Source organism: Macrobrachium rosenbergii, chromosome 5 (genome assembly GCF_040412425.1).
Source record: "Macrobrachium rosenbergii isolate ZJJX-2024 chromosome 5, ASM4041242v1, whole genome shotgun sequence".
Classification (NCBI taxonomy): domain Eukaryota; kingdom Metazoa; phylum Arthropoda; class Malacostraca; order Decapoda; family Palaemonidae; genus Macrobrachium; species Macrobrachium rosenbergii.
In genome coordinates, this window is record NC_089745.1 from 49,773,994 (window position 1) to 49,798,993 (window position 25,000).

Sequence of the window (25,000 nt, forward strand, 5' to 3'; positions counted from 1 at the left end):
GAACAGTGGCCTCAAGGAATTAGCAGAGTAGGTGGAAGGAATTGTCTAAGAGCTTCTTTTGAAGTAAATAGAAGGAAATTACTCGTCTCCACATAAGAATACGAGGCCTTGGATAAAGTATCTTTAGGGCTTTACATGATATAAGGCGAATAAAGCCAAACACAAATAGATTGTCAGTGGTGAACTATAAAAACAAGTAAAAAATGCGTCGAAGTTTCTTCGGCGCAATCGAGTTTTCCGCACAGCCGCTACTGCGTATAATCAAGGCCACCGAAAATAGATTTATCTTTCGGTGGTTTTAACCAGGGCCCAGTGGTGGCCTATCGTATATCGTTGCCAGAAGCACGATCACGGCTAACTTTAACCTTAAATAAAATAAAAACTACTGAGGCTAGAGGGCTGCAATTTGTTATGTTTGATGATTGGAGGGTGGATGATCAGCATACCAACTTGCAGCCCTCTGGTCTAAGTAGTTTTTAAGATCTGAGGGCGGACAGAAAAAGTGCGGACGGAATAAAATACGAACGGACAGACAAAGCCGGCACAATAGTTTCCTTTTACAGAAAGCTAAAAACGGTCTAAACTCTACGAGAAGTTAACAAACAGATCAGTTGGCTATTTGTACAGACAGAGAGAGAGAGAGAGGGAGCGTTATGCATAAACCCAACAGCAAAATCTTGAAGCTGCATTTGATTATAATAAAAAAAAAGCTGCGGAAAAATAATATAACCATGAAATTACGCCGGGAAACTTTTTCCCTTGCTTTCATTTTTCGCTTTGAAACGCCACGATCGGGCAGCCGAATTTCCTCTTCAGAAAAAGGACCAAAAAAAAGAAAAAAGTTGCTCAATTATCGAAAAATTCGAAGCATCTCTGGAACACGGCCCTTGATTCTGCCCAAAATATTCGGCGCCCCAGGAAACGACCGAAATTGAATTGGATTCCATCATTAATGGGAATTGTAGATTCCATCAGGAATGGGTAAACTGAGGTTCCGAAATCAGCAATGGGTGGATGGGGATTCCATCAGTACTGAATACAATGGATGCACTATTCAACCAGTGATGAATCAGCGTCGATTTATTCAGTAATGTAATTTTCATCCGTAATGGGCAAATGTACATTCCGTCAGTAATGGCTACATGAATATTCTTTCATTAATGGCTGAATTAAATTAGATTCATTCATTAATAACTGAATTCAGGTTCATTCAGTAATGACTGAATTTAGATTAATTCCATAATGGCTGAATTTAGATTAATTCCATAATGGTTGAATTTAGATTAATTCCATAATGGCTGAATTTAGAGTAATTCCATAATGACTGAATTTAGATAAATTCCACAATGGCTGAATTTAGGTTCATTCAGTAACTGGCTAAATTCGTCATTCAGTAATGGCTAAATTCAGATTCATTCAGTAATGGCTAAATTCAGATTCATTCAGTAATGGCTAAATTCAGATTCATTTACTCAGTAATGGCTAAATTCAGATTCATTCTGTCAGTACTGGCTAAATTCAGATTCAATCAGTCAGTAATGGCTAAATTCAGAGTCATTCACTCAGTAATGGCTAAATTCAGATTCATTCAGTCAGTAATGGTTAAATTCAGATTCATTCAGTAACGACCGATCTTTAATTCCACCTGTAACTGATACAACAATATTCCAACAGCAGTTAGTAATGGAGGCTTCCTCAGTAATGGCAGAAGACAGTTTCCATCAGTAATGAGCATAAGTGTTTTTGCATCTGATATTGTTAATTATAAAATTCAACAACAAGGGAAGAAATAGAAATTCCATTACTGGTGGAGCTACGCAAATTTCATCAGTAATGGGGAATTGCAGATTCTTGCAGATTATGTCAGTAATACAGTAATGGGGAATTGAAGATTCTGCCAGTAATGGGGAACCGAAGATTCTGCCAATAATGGGGAACTGCAGATTCTTGCAGATTTTATCAGTAATGGGGAATTGAAGATTCTGCCAGTAAAGGGGAATTGCAGATTCTATCAATAATGAGGAGCTGAAGATTCTGCCAGTAATGGGGAACTGCAGATTCTATCAGTAATGAGGAATTGAAGATTCTGCCAGTAATGGGGAATTGCAGATTCTTGCAGATGCTATCGGTAATGGGGAATGAGGATTCTGCCAGTAATGGCGAATTGCAGATTCTATCAGTAGTGGGTAACTGCATATTCCATCAGTAATGAAGAATTGCAGATTCTATCGGTAACGGGGAATTGCAGATGCTAGCAGTAATGGGGAATTGTAGATTCTACCAGTAACGGGGAATTGCAAATTCTATCAGTATTTGGGAATTACAGATTCTATCAGCAATGGGGAATTGCAGCTTCTATCGGTAATGGAGAATTGCAGATTCTATCAGCAAGGAGGAATTTCAGATTCTATCGGTAATGGGTAACTGCAGATTCTACCAGTAATGAGGAATTGCATATTCTATCAGTAGTGGGTAACTGCAGAGTCTATCAGTAATGGGGAATTGCAGATTCTATCAGCAACGTGAAATCTCAGATTCTATCAGAAATGGGGAATTGCAGATTCTATCAGTAACGGGAAATTGCAGATTCTATCAGTAATGGGGAATTGCAGATTCTATCAGTAACGGGGAATTGCAGAATCTTTCAGTAATAAGGATTTGCAGATTCTATCAGTAATAGGGAATTGCATAGTCTTACAGTAATGACGAATTGCAGATTCTACCAGTAATGGGTAATTGCCGTTTCTATCAGTAATGGGTAATTGCAGATTATATCAGTAATGGGGAATTGCATATTCTATCAGTAATGGTAATTGCAGATTCTATTAGTGATAGGTAACGCCAGATTCTATCAGCTTTGGGGAATTATGGATTCTATCAGTAATGGGTAATTGCAGATCCTTTCAGTAATTGGATCAATAACGGGGAATTGCAGGTTATATCTGCAGTACGTGAATACAGGTCTTGAAGTGATGTTCAAATATTCCTTATGCTATTATTGCTAAGGATGCGCTGGAGTAAGTATACAACACAACTCTCATAAAGTAACTTAATGCTGTATGCGTTTGATGAAATTATCTTCCACGCTTTAACATTATAATAAGCAGAGGAATGACTGCTGTGGATGCTTGGTACTCTCTCTCTCTCTCTCTCTCTCTCTCTCTCTCTCTCTCTCTCTCTCTCTCTCTCTCTCCGTAAGAGCAAATGAGTGCATAAATATAAACATATATTGTAACTTAACGCGTATTGAGTCCAGCTATCTTATTTCCTCTTTCTGGTTACGTAATAAACACATTTATATTTACAGTGTGTATATATATATATATATATATATATATATATATATATATATATATATATATATATATATATATATATATATATATATCTATATATATACATATATATATATTGTATATATATATATATATATATATATATATATATATATATATATATATATATATGTATATATATATATATATACATATATATATATATATATATATATATATATATATATATATATATATGTACATAAATATTTAATAAATAGGAAAAAATACAAAAAACAATTAACTATATTAAAATATATACAAAGATAAATTCTTTAAAACCCAAGCCCTCCCAACAAAGAATACTATGTGAAGAACTTTTACAATGGTCGTTTAAAATCTCGCCATTTTCATTGTACAGCGCATAAACCTGTATGAAACTTTCGGCCACGGCCATGAAACTCTTAGCCGCGGCCCATGAAACTCAGCCACAGCCCATGAAACTCTTAGCCGAGCCCATGAAACTCAGCCACGGTCCGGTGGTGGCCTGTGTTGTTGGTACCTATAGCGATGCCAGAAGTATGATTATGGCTAACCTTAACCTTAAATCAAATAAAAACTACCAAGGCTAGAGGGCTGCAATTTGGTAAGTTTGGTGGTTGGATGGTGGATGATCAACATGCCAATTTGCAGCCCTCTAGCCTCGGTAGTTTTTAAGATCTGAGGGTGGACAGAAAAAGTGCAGACGGACAAAAAGTATAGCTGTTTAACCAGACCACTGAGGTGATTAACAGCTCTCCTAGGGCTGGCCCGAAGGATTACACTTATTTTACGTGGCTAAGAACCAATTGGTTGCCTAGCAACGGGACCTACAGCTTATTGTGGAATCCGAACCACATTATACCGAGAAATGAATTTCTATCACCAGAAATAAATTCCTCTAATTCTTCATTGGCTGGCCGGAGACTCGAACTCGGGCCTAGCAGAGTGCTAGCCGACAACTCTACCGACTCATCCAACGAGGAACACGGACAGACAAATAGCCATTTCAACAGTTTTTTTTTGTTTTTTTTTTTTACCGAAAACTAAAACGAATATATTAATAAATAGCCAAATGCTTGGAAAGACCTGATTCCACCTGATTAATTGTGAAGAACACCTTGTTGCAGTTGCAATGTCGCTCCTCATTGCCAGCATGCAATTATAATGGCTAAGACAGCGTTGCTGGAATTATAAGTGAATAATGAGTCACATTATAGCATTATATCTCCTAGCGTAATACATGAGAAGTGGCTGGCGATAGTACTAGTAATTTCGTTCAAACAAGCATTCATAAATAATGTTATTACCAATTACGAAGTATCATGTTTTAAACTTTTTTTTTTTTGGAATTATAACCTTAACCTTGAACCAACTATATAAGTAATGTTTTCTTGTGCATGTAGCAAAAATATGTGTTTATTCATAAAATCGAGGAGGAGAGAGAGAGAGAGAGAGAGAGAGAGAGAGAGAGAGAGAGAGAGAGAGAGAGAGAGAGAGAGTGCACGATTCCTCTATACGTAGATTAATCATCCGTAATGAGAACTCTGCTTTATCACGCAGATGACCTCAGGTGTAAATCCTTTCATCAAGATCACAGACACTGATGCAAGGCCACTGAAAGATTAATAAAGAATATACCATTAATGACAACACAATATCAATAACACAACTAATCATCATTTCCACTACCTCACTTTCGACATAAAATCACTCTAATATTAGCAGAGACAACACTCGTGTTAAACAAAAGCAAAATACGGCCCGGATAAAATATATATATATAAAAGCAGGATCATGCTAACCACCATTGCTCTTAATCTGAAGGCCCGATAAATTTAGCTTTAAGAAGCAGTTTCTCTTCGTCTGGACCAAATCTCGGGAATTCCTTTTCTGAAGAGCCATTACGTGTCGGCACAGACGCTTGCTTGTTTCTATTAAAATATAACAGGGGTTACGAAGCAAAATGCCTTCAAAGAGAGAGAGAGAGAGAGAGAGAGAGAGAGAGAGAGAGAGAGAGAGAGAGAGAGAGAGAGGAATACATTCTGCACGTAGGGGATTTTCTTTTCGAGCATACTTTAAAACCCAACGACGGAAAAATCAAAAGAGAGTTTAAATTCCTTTTGAATAAGCAACCATCTTGGCCAAACCATTAGGCTCTTTTTTTAACCGGACAAATTCTGACTGTGACCAGTGATTAGGGAACAGGCCATTCCTGTGGTATCAATTGCAGCCGTATTGTTAATAACAACCCAGTCTACGTATTCGTTGCGAAATCTTGTTGAGGTTGAGTCGCAGATATACCGTTATTATGATTACGCTCATTATCGTGTCATTACGTGAAAAGTAATTGCTATCATTATTGTGATTCCCTGGATAAAAGCATAACACTTACTGTGTCACCTGTTATTTTCAATGACGCTAATTGATTCTTTCGATACACTTCGTCTTATTAGTCTGGACCGAAGTTCCGTGAATTAATCTAAGGAGAGAGAGAGAGAGAGAGAGAGAGAGAGAGAGATGATGAACTCCACCTAAGATGATACAGCCTCAGGCACATACAAGCTCCACAATATATATATATATATATATATATATATATATATATATATATATATATATATATATATATATATATATATATATATATATATATATATATAGAGAGAGAGAGAGAGAGAGAGAGAGAGAGAGAGAGAGAGAGAGAGAAGTAAATATACCTTAGTTTAACCAGATCACAGAGCTGATTAACAGCTCTCCTAGGGCTGGCCCGAAGGATTAGATTTATTTTACGTGGCTAAGAACCAATTGGTTACCTAGCAACGGGACCTACAGCTTATCGTGGAATCCGAACCACATTATACCGAGAAATGAATTTCTATCACCAGAAATAAATTCCTCTAATTCTTCATTGCCGGTCGGAGAATCGAACGCGGGGCCAGCAGAGTGCTAGCTGAGAACGGTACCCACCCGTCCAATGAGGAACTGAGAGAGAGAGAGAGAGAGAGAGAGAGAGAGAGAGAGAGAGAGAGAGAGAGAGATGAACTCCACCCTGGGCTGGGGCGTACTCACGCACATACACACGCACATACAAATATACAGAAAATATACAGAGAGAGAGAGAGAGAGAGAGAGAGAGAGAGAGAGAGAGAGAGAGAGAGAGAGAGAGCAGAACACCCATCCAATCTCAGCCTCAAGGAAGAAGTACTTTACCGTAAGATGCAATCAGCCGAAGAGTCTTCCATCTCCCGCAGACCTGCATCGATGACACTCGTCTCTGTTTCCAAAGTCGAGCTCTCTCGGCAGCAGGGGAAGAAGAAGAAGAAGAAGCCCTTTGATGAAGACAAAAGCAATGAGCAAATGTAACAGCCAACTACTATTTGCAGCACTGCAAACAGCCCCTGAAGAGCTACTTGGTCCTTGGGCTCCTTTAAGAGGCGATAAAACCCTTCGATAGGACTTTGTTCATGAAGTCCTTTAACGGGGGACTATAAAATCCCTTCGATAGGATTATCACTGTCCTTGGCTCGAGTGGGGTGTAGGAGGAGAAGCGGCAGATGGGAGATGAGAGGCACCAAAGGTATCGGCCATGAAGATGATGATAGTGGTGATGATAATGATGCTGATGATGATGATGGCGGTTTCTTTGTGTGATGCAAGATAATATATTGTTCTGTTATGATGAAGATAGTACAAACCTGCCAACGGGAAAATATAAAAAAGTGAACAATGTTGTTTGGCATAATTACTACTGAGAGAGATGGCGTTGTTCGGTAGAAAGAATTTAAGAACAATGGTACCTTCAATAGCTCTATTTAGCTTATCGCAATAACCGAACACAAATATAATTTTTAGTACTCAAGTTCTTGTGTCTGGAACAGATATGAGACAATGTCGTGATCAAGCATGAACTACCACCATTTAGTGAATTAATTTCATCTGAATGTTGAATATATTTCAAGTTTTCACTTCAGCCGGAGGGTTTTTGGTAATATAATGACGGTTTTATTAATATTTTTATTAATTTTTATATTTTTCTGAAACAGACGCTGTGCGATGCAAAATCAAAGATTTTGAGAGAGAGAGAGAGAGAGAGAGAGAGAGAGAGAGAGAGAGAGAGAGAGAGAGAGAGAGAGTGCTTCCACGGTCTCTTATCCGCCTCCCCACACCCACCATCTCAAGTTGGACACTGGTAACTTCTCTCACTCACCTTGGAAACTGGCTCTGTTCTATCCCACGCAAACTGAAATTTCGGTTACCTTGTTAATAAAGATACTAAGTTCCTAAATGCTTCCCACTAACGACAAGAAAGAAGGTTTTTTAATTAACGTAAGTAATCTACTTAAGGCCAAAAGTTTTTAAATCTTTTAAAAAAGATGGTGGCTTCCCAGATTTGCATTTCAAAAGAAGATGATAATAATAATAATAATAATAATAATAATAATAATAATAATAATAATAATAATAATAATAATAATAATAATAAGAAAGTATCACTCACTGATGTCGCAGTACCATAGGACACCAGAGTAGATGAGGAAGAAAGTGAAAAAATTGATAACTGTCAAAAAGTGAAAACAGAAATAAGAATGAAATTTTACCCAAAATCATAGGAACACTAGGCACGATCCCAAGATCCCTGAAGAGGAACCGGGAAAAACTAGATGCCGAAGTAGCTCCAGGACTCATGCAGAAGAGCGTGCTATTAGAAACAGCACACATAGTGAGAAAAGTGAGGGACTCCTAAGGAGGCAAGATGCAACCTGGAACCCCACACTGTAAATATCAGCCAGTCGAACAGGATAACTGAGGCAGACAAAAAATAATAATAATAATAATAATATTAATAATCTGTATAAACGCTAGTCCCTATCACTATAGGTTGCAATGACTTGATGAAGGAAAGGGTTGACCTCGATTTTAATTTGATGGCCTCTGTAATTTTATGGTGATTCCAAGTACCTCAGCCACCAATTCTCCTATCTGACAATCCTGCTGATTAACGAGGATTCTGATTTGGAAGTATACAGAGGCCCCGGTGATGAAGGAAATGAAAGATGCCATCAAGATATAAAATGAAGTAATTATACAAAGTTTATGAAAAAAAATCCTCATTATCAAAAAGCTGCACAGGGTTTTTCCCACTTATTAACTGCACAATTTATATATATATATATATATATATATATATATATATATATATATATATATATATATATATATATATATATTACTAAAAGGGCCTCATTCAAACTGGATGGTATCTAGTGGAGATATTTATTCCTTTCTAGGACAAACAGTCCTCATTCTCAAGTATTGTACGGATACTTGAGAATGAGGACAGTTTGTCTTAGAAAGCTTGTAACTTTTTTTGAATAAATATCTCCACTAGATACCATCCAGTTTGAATGATGCCCTGTTAGTAATTGTACTATTGCACAGAACAATTGTGTATGTGATAAAGTTAATATATATATATATATATATATATATATATATATATATATATATATATATATATATATATATATATATATATATATATATATATATATATATATATATATATATATATATATATATATATATATATATATATATATATATATATATATATATATATATATGTAATAAGGATGTATTCCAGAAAAGGTGAAATGTGTGATAGTTTATTTTCTAAGTAGAAAAATAGGATATTATGGCACTGAGTAAGACAAAGATTGAAGGGCTGGGTGTGTAAGAATTGACAGGGCAAAGAATGACTGCCTGGCATAGATGAAAGATGTAGACCTAGGGCAAGGGCAGCAATTTTAGGACAAGGAAGACTGTGGATGGGTAAAAGGATCCAACAATGGTATAGGTAAGACTGAGTGTGGTAGAAGAAATATTTGTGAAAATAAGTATATACAGTCCAAGAATTGAGCAGAATGAGAGTGGAATATGATGTTTTGGGAGAAATTTTTGGTTCTGAAAAATAGGAAAGGGTGGTTGTGCCAAGAGATTTAAATGCAATAGCAGGTAACACCGAGAAAGATAGCATTGGAGCCCGGAGTAAGGCTGCATACACAACAAATAAGTTGACTCTTTAAAGTCATCCAAGTCGTCGTACACAAGTCAGACCATGTCATTTTTATTCACTTTTATAGTCATGAAGAATCACATTCATCAGTATTCTGCGAGATGTCAGGAAGCAGTGTGGATTCAGGAAGTACTGTGGATTCAGCAGCAAAGAAGAACCAGGAACTGAGTTTGGATGCATGAACTCAACACCAAGAGGTCAAATTTGGTGCTTTTTATAATTTGCTTCCCAATCTCATAAATAACCCAGGCACACTTTACATTTCCCTGGGAATGAGAACAAAAACCTTCAAGAAGGTCGTTGATGTGATAGGAATATCTGTCAGCAAAATGAATATTAACTGAGGACATCCCACTGGAGTTCAAGAAAGAAAGCCAAACTTTTAGAGTAGAGTGTTTCTGATCCTTGGATCCTGGACAGCAAGGTATTCCTGGACAAGGCTTATCAGTTCCTCAAGCTGCATTGTGTTATCACCACAGTGACTCATGATGAAAGCAGGTCTGGGAATATTCGCTACTTGTCATGGCTCGGTTCGGCATGACTCGAATACCCATATGTATGTGTATTTTGTGCAAAATTATCTCGTACATAATGTTTCCCTGACTCGAGAGTTATGTGGAGTTAGACTCTAAGTGGACTGACTCGACTCGACAGGTTTGGTGCGGACTCTTGGATAGGCTAGTAGGAAGTGGTAAGGAAAAACTATGTTGCATTATTTCTAAAATGCATAGTACATAGTAAAGCTAAGTGAGGGCCGTACTGGTAAGATGACAATACGCGGAGAAGGGTTCAAAGCACTGCTGAAAAACCTTGTTGTGTAGTTGCACGAATCAACTGAAGTTATAAAGTTATGGAAGTTTTCAGCACAGGGTCTCATACACAATTCCGGAGTTAACTAAAGGGGAAATAGCTTTATATATATATATATATATATATATATATATATATATATATATATATATATATATATATATATATATATATATAAGGTATATATACGAGCTTTCTTCTTGGAAGAGACATCCTATTTTTTCCTCCCTCCCAAGGTAGGCCTACGCAGAGCTCAATGCGTTTGCTTAGAGTTTAAGGTCGGGTGGGTTTTATAGTCCTCGTGTGATCTACACCGGCCGGATCTCATGTTCCATGGAGCTTTAATGTTCTCTTTCTTAATGTCCCTCGCCAGATTAACGATATCATTAACTTCCATAGAAGTTTCGTACCTGATGGAGGAATCTCTCCTTCAGGATTCTCTCGACCTGATTTTTCTCTTAACGACAATCCACGTCACATATATTTCAACTTCGGTGATATAGGCCTAATTTGTCTCTTATTCTTCTTTTCCTCCTCGCATCTTTTTTCGATAAACATAAGCCTAATTCTTTGACATGAAAACCTGTTCACTTTAAACTTCACGATTTAAATAAATTCGATTACACTATCACAAATAATATATATTTTACGAGTCTTTATTGTTATTGTTATTAGCTAAGTTGCAACACTGTTTGGAAGCGAATAATGCTACAAGCTCAAGGGCCCAAATATGGAAAGTCGCCAACTCTAAACAAGAAATACTGAGGTAAAGAACAAACTACGAAACAGAAAGGAGTAAAAAACAAATAAGATAAAAAAAAATAAACAGCGAAGTAAGACTACAATATAGGAACATCATTATTTTTAAAATTAAACACATTTATAAACAACCCTAAAAGTATATTAGCTTTGCAAGCAAGCTACCACATAACGGAATGATCATAATTGGAAACAAGAGAAACAAAGAATAGAAAATAGTAAATAATATTATGCAAAGATGAACGAAAACAAAATTCACAAAAAAAAAAAATCATGAAAAGTCTGACAAACTAAGATAATGGTGTACGGCGCCTTAAATCATTACTGCAGCCCCTGTTGAATCTACGAGCAATGGTATCAAAATATTACTGTAGCCCAGCCAACGAATGTTGCCCGGGCACGATTATGAAACCTTCACACTCTCTGGTCGCGGCTTTACAGGGAGACATTTTCCAGAATCACTCTACCTTTCTAATGTGACTGCCAAAGCCATCAGCGTAGCTTTTCCCAAGCCCTAACCCAAAAGCTCATTCAATTTCTTCCCTGCATTGACAGTGATATAAGATGTGTGGAGAAAACTTGCTCTCCTTGTTACAAGATGATAATTACTTTACGTGGACCTTACACAACAAAACTTAATGCTTGGGGCACCTTTTACACTGAACCCTACACTCCAGAACCCCTTGGAAACTTCAAATGTCATCGGTTTGAATGCTATCAAATCCAGTGGTCTGCTCCTTGTAGTGTGTTGGAACTGCCACAACGGATACAACACTGGCATTTGTTTGCCTAAGTTCGACAATGTCAAATCTACCAACATAGATGCCTAATTGTACCAGACCCCAACATGCTTGCTTTATAGTAAACGTTACCAAGCCAGGATCTCAAACATTCTAAAATGAACTGGTACATACCGAAGGTAACAATAACATCTCCAGGATCTCAACCATTTATGGATGACAATGGAACTCGAACTGGAAACATTTCACCTTCAAGACAGCAGCCTTCAATATAAGATTGTCATACTCATACTCATTCATCATCATCCCCTCCTCAGCCTGCTGACAGTATTTTTAGACATTGAAGCTACCAGTAGACAACTAGAAGACCTACTCACATCAGTACTTGCCCATGTCTACCGTACAACTAGAAGACCTACTCACATCAGTACTTGCCCATGTCTACCATACAACAGAAGACCTACTCACATTAGTACTTGCCCATGTCTACCATACAACAGAAGACCTACTCACATCAGTACTTGCCCATGTCTATCATACAACAGAAGACCTACTCACATTAGTACTTGCCCATGTCTACCTTACAACAGAAGACCTACTCACATTAGTACTTGCCCATGTCTACCATACAACAGAAGACCTACTCACATCAATACTTGCCCATGTCTACCATACAACAGAAGACCTACTCACATTAGTACTTGCCCATGTCTACCATACAACAGAAGACCTACTCACATCAGTACTTGCCCATGTCTACCATACAACAGAAGACCTACTCACATCAGTACTTGCCCATGTCTACCATACAACAGAAGTGACAAGCAGTACACAGAATATCCAGAGGATCCTCTTCACGCAGTCATAACATCATATCATCTGTCTGATTCCTAACCGGATGCTAGTTTTTTTCGAACGGTATCTGATCTTTTTTGCCTTACTAAAATTTCTTCCCTCTCCTTTCTAGTTTCAATCTTTTTCTTCTACTAATGAATACCCTTAGGTTTGAAGGGGTTACAACCCTGCCTGGTTTCCTCCCCCCCCTTTCTTTCCAACATATTTTTTTCATGGATCCACCATCTCCTGTGGGCTGCTCCATGAGCAAGAGCCAGTGCTGGGCTACTATTTACCAGCTTAACCTATAAAAAAAGCGTTTTCCTTTGCGGGTCCTGTCAGATAAGTGACTTTTTGTTACATCTGATTCATTGCAGACGAAGAAACATGTTTATTACGTCTGCCAATGTGCCCAGGAAGTGAGGTATTGCAGAGTCCAGGTCTTCTGGACTTCTACACTGAGCATTTCGACATTAATAATGCTCACTGTTGACATCACATTCTATTAGCCACAGCTAAACTGAGCGAACTGTCACTAATAACAGCACCTGAAATCATACATTTCACATATTTTTACGTATATATATATACATACATACATACATACATACATATATAATATATATATATATATATATATATATATATATATATATATATATATATATATATATATATATATATATATATATATATACGTCAAAAATATGCGAAATGTTTGATTTCAGGTGCTGTTATTAGTGACAGTTCGCTCACTTTAGCTGTGGCTAATAGAATGTGATGTCAACAGTGAGCATTACTAATGTCGAAATGCTCAGTGTAGAAGTCCAGAAGACCTGGACTCTGCAATACCTCACTTCCTGGGTACATTGACAGACGCAATAGACATTTTGAAATGATTACAAAACTTTCCAGGGTGACTTCTTAAGACTTCATAAATCTTATGAAATTGCCGCTTTATCAAACACTGGGTGCATAGTTAAGAAAAAGCCACTTTATACAACAAATTTAAGTGAGCAAATACACAACAGGAGCTTTCGACCTTCACCAAGGTCCTCTTCAGCTGTACTGAGCAAAACTTACAAAGTTTATATAGAAATAAAAGTGAAAATACACAATTTCAGTACAGCTGAAGAGGACCTTAGTGAAGGTCGAAAGCTCCTGTTCTGTATTTACTCACTTAAATTTGTTGTCTAAAGTGGTTTTTTCTTAACCATTCTAGACAAAAACGAAGAATATGTTTTCCTACCTGGATTGGGTGCATAGCGGGTGCGACCAATATTGTCTTTGTCTCTTTTTCCTGCTTGTTCTAGGAAACAGCATGGAAATGTATGATGATTCAACTAAATTAATTTTGAATTGTTATAGAGCCCTGTCATACTGACTTCACTGATGATTCTAAAATTTAACCCTCATGTGAACAAGCTAGTGATAAAGTCCTAGAATCTGCGACCAAAGTTATTTTGTTGTGTATCAAAAGTTTCTTCGCCTGATAGTGCTCTAACAGTAATGAAAGCCATTTGGTGTTATGAGCCGGGTGATTATGTGGCACCACACTATGCCAATACTCTGCAGAGCCAGCAGCCTACAAGCTCTAGAGGGGCAAGCACGAGTTGCTAGATCAGTTCCCTATCGAAATAGAGGTTATGGGAAATGGCCAAACAGGAAAGTGTCTTCCAGAGATGATCTAAATCCAAATTATCCGTTTTTAAGTAGAAGGAGCCCACATTTCCAGAACCAGGAAGGACCGCTGCAACCAGACAACAATCTCCCAGTAACGGAAGCATCTTTATTAATGTTCATCTCTATGCAGGAAACTTTATGAACAGTATCTAGTTCTGTCGACAGCATTAGATGACGTGGTTTTTAAATGCAAATCAATGTGTGCGCATGGTATGAGTTGGCTTTTCAAGATGTCTTATTGTTGCTGAATTTCACATTTATAACCATCTGACCACTTCAGTTCCTAATAAGTTCCAGAATTTACTCGTGTATATGGTGTGTTCTACTGTCATTAAAAGCCACTATACCTTTCAAAACAATCTGTATAATGATCAGGCAAGGAAAGTCTGCTCCCCCTTAGGTGCCGTATTATAGAAAAAAGAAAAAAAAAAGGACTTCCGTACCGAAAAGAGAATACAAATTCTGATTGCATACTGTTTCCGTTTTGAGTCCATATTATTATTATTATTATTATTATTATTATTATTATTATTATTATTATTATTATTATTATTATTATTGTAAAAACTTTGGCGTTTGAAATAATCTTTAAGATCCCTCTTACAAACAGTTTCCTTTACATGTTACCTTTCCCTAGAATCCATGATGTGATCTCATATGGCCATTGAACAATCTAAACCAACAACACTGATTGATGACATGGTTCCAGCGGAGCGAGATGGTTTCTAAGAATTCTGTCCCTCTACATATTTGTGCCCTGCGTGACCCTGGATGAGATTGCTACAGAAAAGGCAACATGCAATGATCTCTCTCTTTCTCCCTGTCTCGAAGACACACACACACAGTCGTTTATGTATGTATGTATGTATGTATGTATGTATGTATGTATGTATGTATATATATATATATATATATATATATATATATATATATATATATATATATATAGAGAGAGAGAGAGAGAGAGAGAGAGAGAGAGAGAGAGAGAGAGAGAGAGAGAGAGAGAGAGAGAGAGATAAAATCAATCTGATAATAAATGCAGACATTTACATATACAAGCAGAGGAGAAAGAGAATTTCAGAATCCACATCACCAGCGTATACCTTGAGCATCCGCTAATTAACGACGACTACAGTACTAAGGACAACTCAACCAGAAAAAGCAACAAGGCGACGTACTGTAGGTCCCTGCTCGTCCCCTGGAAACACAGACAGACAGACAGACAGACTGACAGGCTGACAGACAGAAACGCTACGCGAGTCGCAAGCGAACCTGGATTCGCAACCTGTTTGTAAGGTCCTGGATCTTTTATCTGTCCGTGCTGATTGGATTTTCCGCTCGCACGCTCCCCCACAAAGGAATAAATTGGCTTGCATGACTGAAACGGTACGAATCCATCGAAGGTCAATTAACGACACTAATTGAAATGACGGGCGAAAGAAAACCGAACAACGCGGATGATCGCTATTAGTGCTTTAAAGAGCGAAAGGGGTCCCGGGTCAAAGACTGTGATTAAAGATGGGGTCACTGTTCAAACGGATGATGAAAAAAAAAAAAAATGGTTCTCAAAACTATATGGTCTGTGATGAAAAGAATGCGCATAATAAATTGAGCTGTGCGAGTCATGAACGTGTGACGTGTAAAGGGACGCAAAAAGCGTAAAATTTAATCAAAATCATTACTTTAATAACAACAACGTCCAGAAAAGTTCAGTAATGGACGACTGCAAATCTTGAGTGCTTAGGAATGCACACACACACACGCGCACACACACACACACACTCAGGAATATAATTTCAGGGACACAAATACACACCCACATAAATATAATGCAGAATGACCTAGCATTATTAATAGCAGAATCAATGGATTCCAGCATCGTAAAAAAAATCTACAAACTTAAACAATCCAGAAAAAGAACGAAAATAACTTGCCAGAATACCAGAATTAAAAAATGCAAACCCTCATTACAACAGGGATCATCGGTGCCTCATAAAAAAAGGAAAAAATTAAACTTTTCATAACACGGCCAGGTGAAACTTTCCCACACGAAGTGCGAAGACTTTTATCAGAAGCTAAACCCACTTTGCCATAAAACTTTAAATATTATAAAGGTTACATACGTGTACTGACAAAACCATGGAACTGGAAAAATTCCATAATGCTACAACAACTCTCATGCTTCCTTACAAACCGTCTTCCCCGTAGGGTGGGTAGAGCCGTCAGTGCACCCTCATGCGGTGCACTGTAGGCATTCCTTAAGGTTCTTTGCAGGGTGCCTTCGGCCCCTAGCTGCAACCCCTTTCGTTTTTTTACTGTACTTCCTTTCATATTCTCTTTCTTCCATCTTACTTTCCACCTGCTCCTAACAGTTGATTCATAGTTCAACTGCGAGGTTTTCCCCCTGTTAACACCTTTCGAACATTTTAATGTCAATTTCCCTTTCAGCGTTAAATGACCTCATAGACCCCAGTGCTTGGCCTTCGGCCTAAATTCTATATTCAATTCCATTCAAACTTAACAAACCTTCTTGAGACTTGGTAAGTCTCAAAATAACTTCAATGCACGAAAAAGTGACACAGGACACCGAGAAAAATAAAATAAGGTGAAACCCCCGAAAAAGAAGAAAATGTCATGACACGGCGATATCACTCATCTCCCGAAGAAGGCGGCTCCCCCCTCCCCCCCCTGCGCCAGGTATAACAGAGGAGAGAGAGAGAGAGAGAGAGAGAGAGAGAGTGCCAGGTGGCAAGAATGTGTGGTTCGACGGAAATCAATACGAAAGGACCAAAAGGGGCAGCAGTGGCTAAGCACCGGTGGTAAGTGGCACTCGAGATTCATGTGGAAGGATACACCTGTTTGTCGAAGTGTTGAGAATCGCTCGTAAATCGAAACAGCGAGCTATTTCTGATAGGTTATTTTGGTAGCTTTCCACTTTAATACCAAAACTACTCCCATAAGGCCGCGTTTAGTACCAGCTCCGTGGAAGCGAATGTTAAGACATAAACAGATGACGGTAAATATCTCGGTAACTGAAATTTGCGACAGATTTTAGTATGATTTACATATTAAGCATAATAAGGAGACTTAAGAATACAGCATAAAAACTCCAATAGCGTTGTGGTATTGAAGTAAAATTATACGCGTACTTTATTCGGTGGTGTAAAAAAAAACCATGATGACAAAATTCAATGGATTTTACATTATATACATATATAGATACATAATAATATATATATATATATATATATATATATATATATATATATATATATATATATATATATATATATATATATACAGTATATATATATATATATATATATATATATATATATATATATATATATATATATATATATATATGTATATATATATACATATATATATACACACACATATATATTTCATAAACAAGGAAATGTAATACAGAAATCACCACCATAACCAACACCAAAATAGTAAAAAAAAATTAATAATAATAAAAGAAAAACCCTAAAGAGCAAAATCGATAACCGTGACAGCCAGGGAAGGACGGAAGGAAGGAAGGCAGGAAGCAGGGCTCAAGCAGAACATAAATAAGAGGGAGGAGGACATTTACAGTCGAGTTCGCAGAGGCCTCCGAGGCATAATAAAAAGACCCACCGAAGCCACTTCGATACTCGACTTCAATCATTGATCGAGGCATTTAACTGACCTTTCGGACGCCCCAAAAGGGACTCGAAACCACCACTCCATTATGGAAGATCAATACTTCAACGACGACTACAGGCGGCGCCCCCAGAACTCCCTTCGGGAGAGAAATGAGATCGGCGGCGGCGGCGGCGGGAGGAAAGACTCAGGTACGTACCTGAAGGAGGAGAAGGAAATGGAGGAGGAGAAGGATGAGGAGGTGAGGGAGAGGATACCCCTCTGAGGAGTGTGGAGGAGGAGGAGGAGGAGGAGGAGGAGGAGGAGGAGGAGGAGGTGGAGTTGGAGGAGGAGATGAGGGAGATGACACCCCTTTGAGGAGTGTGTAGGAGAAGGAGGAGGGGGGAGGAGAAGGAAGAGGTGGAGGAGGAGAAGGATGAGGTGGAGTTGGAGGAGGAGGTGAGGGAGAGGACACCCCTCTGAGGAATGTGTAGGAGGAAAAGGATGAGGTGGAACTGGAGGAGGTGATAGAAAGTACAGTATACCCCTCCTAGGAGTGTGTAAGACGAGAAGGAGGAGGAGGAGAAGAAGGATGAGGTTGGAGTTGGAGGAGGAGGTGAGGGAGAGGGTCCTTCCGAGGAGTAAGCGATGTACCTACTTAAGCGAGATTAAACGATTAGCATGGAATGATTTAAGAGAGAGCGGCCCGAGTCCTCGAGCATTTTCAGGAGTATTTCCTACTCCTTAAAACTCCTCCTCGAAATTTATGTCATCCGCATCTTCCGATGCCTTGAATATTTCGAGAATGCTGAAGGAGAGTGACGCATAAAATCTTACGAAAGTAAAACCTAAACTTATTCAATACATAAACCCCAGGCTTCGTGTAAGCTGCTCGAGTAAAAATGTTAAAATCCAGGACCCATTTGCTTCAAGTTAATCTTAAACCCTTGGCCACTCACATTTTGGTTAGCAGGGCCACTATGGTAAAGGCCTTATTGATAAAAATATCAGGTTTTCTGATAGTTCCTCATAAATAACTTATCCTGCTATCAGCTAAACTCAGATTACCAGCTTTCTGTCTAAGTTTCCACTAAAATGTGTAATCGGCTATCCTTTAAATTTAGATTACTAGCTTTCAACTGAATTACATATTCTGATATCAGTTACGTTTTAAAAAATCTTGACAGAATTTCGTTATGAATTATATATTCTGTCACTATAAGCTTTATTTAAAATACTAGCTTCATGTCAGAAATTCCATATATTTTATATTTTCTGTTGTCATTTCGGTCCGAATACTAGCATTCCATCAGGAATTCCTAATAAATTATGTCTGTTGTCATTTTATATACTAGCTTTCAGTCAGCAATTCCTTATAAATTATATATTCTATCATCAGATCACTTCAGAATACCAGCTTTGTCAGAATTTCCTTATAAATTATATATTCTATCATCAGATCACTTCAGAATACCAGCTTTGTCAGAATTTCCTTATAAATTATATATTTTATCATCAGATCACTTCAGAATACCAGCTTTGTCAGAAATTCCTTATAATTTATAAATACTGTCATCAGATCAATGCAGAATACCAGCTTTGTCAGAATTTCCTTATAAATTATATAGTCTGTCATCAGATCAAAGCAGAATACCAGCTTTGTCAGAAATTCCTTATAAATCATACATTTGTCATCAGTTCAGTTGGGAATACTAGCTTTGTCAGAAATTATGTTTTCTTTTCTCAGATAAATTCATATAACTAATTTCCTGTCTAAAAGTGCCTAATCAATATATTCCGTCATCAGTTAAATTCAGATTACTAACTATCTTTCAAACTCCTTTCAAATTATATATTCTATTATCAGTTGTATTGAAAATACTAGCTTTCTGCCAGAAGTTCCTTGTAAATTACATATTCCGTTATCAGTTGAATTCTGGTTACTAGCTTTATCAAAAATTCCTTAAAAATCATATATTCTGTTTACAGTTAAATTCAATATACTAGCTTTCTGTCAGACGTTCCTAATAAATGACATATTTCGTTATCAGTTAAATTGAGATTACTAGCTTTCTGTCAAAAGTTTCTTATTAATTACATGTTCCGTTATCAGTTAAATTAGATTACTAGCTATGTATAAAATCCCTCATAAAATATGTATTCTTATGGCAGTTGAATTCATAACAATAATTTTCCGTCAGATGTTTTTAGTAAAATTCGAGCTCACTTGCTGCAACAAAAGGTTGATAGCTTTGAACACAAACTTAAAAGGAAAGTATATATCACACATCTTTGTGAAAATATTGGAAATAACGAGAAACCCCAGAATGGGGAGCAAACACAGACACTACACACCTTCCCGAAACCATTCCTCTCTCTCTCTCTCTCTCTCTCTCTCTGAGTAAATGTGATACTTTACTCAGTTACCGCCCTAGATAATTAGATGCCTACCTTAATTATGAATTAATTATGCTAATGCGGGCCCCTCCCGTGATAATCGATAAGCCCCTGATTAAGTGTTTCTTATGAAACATATCAAAATCTCGAGCGCAGTCCCTTCCCCTGTTTTTAATCATAAGGTTTGGCTCCTGATTCGACAACAAGCCGGTCGGCAGGATGGCTATATATGGCTTTTAAACATGCGAGCGAGCGCAAATTGTTTTCAAGGCAAAAACGCAATGTCATTCCTTTTTTGAATGCAAAGGCTCCCAGTTAGTTGAACATCATATCCACAGAGTTACAGAGATGGACTAATGTAATAAGTACTGTATGTAAATATATTTCCTAAACTGCATCTAAACATACAGTATATATATATATATATATATATGTATATATATATATATATATATATATATATGTGTGTGTGTGTGTGTGTGTGTGTGTGTGTGAGTGTGTGTGTGTGTGTATAGTGTGTGTGTGTTTTTGTGTACACGAATATATATATTATACATATATATATATGTGTGTGAGTGCGCCTGTCTGCGTGTGTGCGTGCACGCGCTCATACATAAATAACCAATACACAAAGGCACAAATGATATTCTTTCTGGGGAATCGAAAAGGACTGCATTCAATCGCTTGTGAAGAAAAACGAGCAAATCCAACAGTAGAATGTGAGGTTTCAACTGAATAAATTGGGACTAGAAACAAAAGTGGTGGAAGGGGAAACACGCGAGAGAGAGAGAGAGAGAGAGAGAGAGAGAGAGAGAGAGAGAGAGAGAGAGAGAGAGAGAGAGAGAATATGCACGTGACCTTTAGGGTTAAATATAGGAGGATATAGGGATATCAAATTTGTGAAGCCAAGAGGCGCTAATACCAATTTCATAATCTCTCAGTGAATGGAAAACGACTGTAAGCCCAATATCGGAAGATAATGAAGATTTGGAGGCTCATTTTTCAAGTTATACTTAGTACAAAGGTCAAGATTTGTTCACGTTACTTCTAAAAACAACTGGTATAAATGGTGAATATTATTATACCAACATCTTCGCAGATTTTAATAAGGAAATAAGGTTTGAATGTAATTTGGAACAACTGATGTTTGTAAATGATGTTGAGTATAGACTAGTGAAAGAGTTCGACAACGTTTGCAGGAGGAAAAAAGTAGAGAGTAAAGGTGAACAAGAGTAGATGGAACACTGAATATCGACATAAAGTTGGTGGAAGAAATGAAGCGGTTAATTCGGACAGATATAAGAGTGCAAGTGTAACCGATAACAGTAGGATGAAACAAGAGGTGAGTCACAGAACAGGTGGAGCAAAGACGGCAGTAGGGTCTGTGCAGAAGACTGGGATAAGACTGGAGTATCTATGAAAACCCAAGGTAGGAATATATTATGGGACTGTTGCGCAAACTCCCTTTTAGGAACTGAAGAGTGTATGATGAATACCAATCAAAAGAAAAATGGTTGAAGTTCTCTAGATAACTGCTAGTACAGTAACTAAGTGATACTATGCCATACTATATATGCCTAAGACGAAGTATAAGAATTGGTAGAACAGTCAGCATGGGTAAAAGGATTGATCAGATTATTCTGAGATGGTTCTGGTCCTCTTAAAAGAATGGAGGACAACAGAATGGTGATAAATGTGAATAATTCGAAAGTACTTGGAGGAAGGAGGAGGGGAATGCTTAAAAAAGTACTGGACGGACGGCGCGAAAGAAGTATTTGAAAGGAAGGGCTATAATATCCAGGATGAGTGAGTTGGTACAAGAAAGGGGTGACTCAGCAATTCACTAGGGTTTGACGTGCTACTGATAAGCATTCTGTGGAGATGAATGAGGCGGTTGAAATTAGGGAAGTTTTCCCACTAGAGTCTCTTTCAAGGTTCAGCAATTTAATTATGAATTTGGCAGTGAAGAACGAATTGTTTTTAGTCTTGAGCCACCGCGAGTTAGAGGAAACGGCTTAATGTTGACAAAAAAAAAAAAAAAAATCCAATACGGTTCGGCAGGACACGAACCTAACATATACACGCACGAACAGTTTCCCCACCACATATAAATCAAGATAAATCGAAAGTCGGCCGTATAATTGGGGTAAATCCCTGGCTAATGAAATAATGATTAGGAACGTTCAAATATTATTTGCTTCCCTTTTCTCATTATGACATGGGGTGGGGTGGGGAATGAAGGGGTGGAGGAAGGGGAGGGGTCTCGGATCATTTTTAGCTGCCACGGGTGTCACTTATCGCGTAATGGAGGCTGTGAAGCTTGGCAGGCGTCGGCCGCCATCTTGGCAATATGGCGGGGATCAGCCACTGGGTGACATTAATCAGATGAACTTTCCCAAAAGTCAATTTCGTGGATGGTTCGCATGGCGTTCGTCTCCAAAGTCGAATTTCCATCAGGACTCATTCTGCTGCTTCCAAGTGTTTATTACCTTCTGGCTTTCATTGTGATTGGAATGAGATAATATACTGGTGGTGATTCGTGTGGTTCGATGGAGAAAGTAGACTGGTCTGAGGCGTGAACTTTAAAAAAAAACGTTAATGTATGATTTATTCAGGTTACTGCACTTTAGGACACAGCGATGCATACATTAAAGTCTTTCAATAAGAAAGCAGACGGAGTAAGTCACAAGGAAAGACTACCAGACATATTCAACACTAATACTGAAAGCATATTATGACAAAATTAACATTCAGAAGTAAGCACATTTCAAAGTGTATCACAGCAGACACTGAAACTCGCTCACACATTTATTCTACAAACAGTATTCTTTGTTTATTTGCCGGGGCTATAAAAAAAACAAAAGATAACCTTTAATTTCTTGCACTAGTCTCGTTGGCCTATATCGAACCCAGTTTTTTACAGAGAATGTTCCAGTGGTCTGTGTCTACGACGGAAATTCAGAGATAAAAAAAAATCTGATATAAGTCAGACTATCTCTGATTTGGGCCAATTTTTTTAGTCTTTACGTATTCAAAACTTATACAGCACTTTAGCTTCTAATAAATTAGTTCAGAAAGGATTTTAGCTTTCCAAAAGTTTGCAAAACCTGATGTTAACGAAGATTTACAGAAAGTTTCAACTTCTAACGAAGATTTACAAAATGTCTCTATCTCTTACAAGATTTTCAAACATTTGCGCCTGTAACAAAAGCTTACAGTAAGACTCTACACTCTTACGAGTGATTCATAACGTTTCTGCTTCTAACTGTTTACGAGAGAAACCAACTAATAATTTTTTTTGAAGAATGTCTTTGTTTCTACCATTAAAATACTGCAAACTGTTTCTGCCTGTACACAAAATATGCATAACGTTCCTTCTACCAAAACGTAACTAACTTTACAGTAAAACAGGTTTCCACTTCCAACATAGTTTACACATCATTAATAATATATATATATATATATATATATATATATATATATATATATATATATATATATATATATATATATATATGTGTGTGTGTGTGTGTGTGTGTGTATCTTATGAAAAGTTTCTGCTTACAGCAAAGTTTATTTCATAAGTTTATAAAAAACTGGTCCGCCTGCCAAACGTATGCAAAACGCATGTGCTTCTGACGCAGATTTACAATTTGCTTTCATGGTTGAAGCTTCTATAAAAGCCTTGCAAAATATTTCTCCTTTTACCGAATGTTTTACTCTCTCACATTTGGCATAAAAAACCTGCTTCTGAAATTACAAAACGCCTATTGTTTTACAGTCGTCTCTGGTTACAGTGTAGTAGTATTTTATTAAGGAAGGAAAGCGTCCAAATTCCCACAGCCCCTGAAGTCAGTTCATTAACAGGTACTGACGAACTCTCATGTTCTGGAAATTCTTGCCAAAACTGCCTAGCTGACACGAGACAGCTTAGTCCGCAGGGAGTATTGTAGATCCTGTATGAAGTATTGGCTTATTGGTCACATGAGGAGGAGGAGGAGGAGGAGGAGGAGGAGGAGGAGGAGGAGGAGGTAAAAATTACACAGGCATGGGCTCTGCTTAGATCCCATAGAGCACAGCTGAACCTTCAAAATCCCTTTACATTTATGAAATTCAAGGAGGAAATTTAAGGTACCTCCGTAGGATGGCAGTGCTGACAGTGTATCTCACACGGTGCACTGTAGGCATTACTTGAGGTTCTTTGTAGCGTCTCTTCAGCCCATGGCTGCAACCCTTTTCATTCCTTTTACTATACCTGTGTTCATATTCTCTTTCTTCCCCCTTCTCCTATAACAACTGTTTCAACACTATTGTCAGTTCTGAATGACCTCATAAGTCCCAGCGCTTGGCCCTTGGCCTATTTTATATTCCAATTCCTTTTCAAGCACTAAGAGATTAATACTAGAAAGTGTTCGCATAGGCAAATGGTATTTTCTTGAAAGCGCTCTATAAAAATGTATCAACACCCAAGTTAACTATATGATCCACTGAAACACAAGAGTCCTGCCTACTTCAAAGAAGTCAATTCCAAGTTCCTAGAACCTCACATCCAGCACAATGAACAATTTTCCCACTTTCAACAGCATCCGGCCCTTGGTTTTCATTTCCTTCAGGGCAGAGTTTAATGTTCTTCCCGCAAATTGTGTGAATAAACCGCAGCACTTGACGCGTCATCAAAACAGGGCTCCTTTGTGAGTCCTCAACTTGTCTGAGCAGACACGACTGACTGTGGCAAGTGCAAGTTGATCAAAAAC

At 37.7% G+C, this 25,000-nt stretch overlaps 1 long non-coding RNA gene across 1 annotated transcript in view; it reads right to left on the reverse strand.

The window, feature by feature from the left end:
- The window catches only part of LOC136838769 (uncharacterized), a 454,612-nt gene that overhangs the window by 379,273 nt on the left and 50,339 nt on the right, over nt 1-25,000 (reverse strand). The gene's annotated exons all lie outside the window — the stretch shown is intronic.